This window comes from Puma concolor, chromosome A2 (genome assembly GCF_028749965.1).
Source record: "Puma concolor isolate L17-30 chromosome A2, mPumCon1.1.hap2, whole genome shotgun sequence".
NCBI classification, from domain to species: Eukaryota; Metazoa; Chordata; class Mammalia; order Carnivora; family Felidae; genus Puma; species Puma concolor.
This window is the reverse complement of record NC_141668.1, coordinates 157,503,617-157,503,952: the sequence shown is the minus strand read 5'-3', so window position 1 is coordinate 157,503,952 and position 336 is coordinate 157,503,617.

Here is a 336-nt window from a genome sequence, read left to right as displayed (position 1 = left end):
AAGGCAGGCAGCCCAGGGTTGGCATCCCAGCTCTGCCCGTCCCCTATGCGTGACTCTGGGAGCTATTTCGTCTCCCCGAGGCTCAGTTTCCACGTCTGTAAGGTGGGACAGGCCCCCCGCGGGGCGTCTGGGAACATTTAATGTGACTCTTGGGGAAAATGGGCGAACGCGCGGGAAATCAGACGTAGTCTTCCCCTGGGTGGGGTGAGAGGTGGAAGAAGTGGGGAGGGGGGTTTTAGGTAGGGAGAGCCCCCTCCCTCGCGCAGCCGGAGGCCTCCAGCAGGCAGGGGCGCATGCGCAGAGCAGCCCCGCGGCCCCTTTATAAGCGCTGAGGCG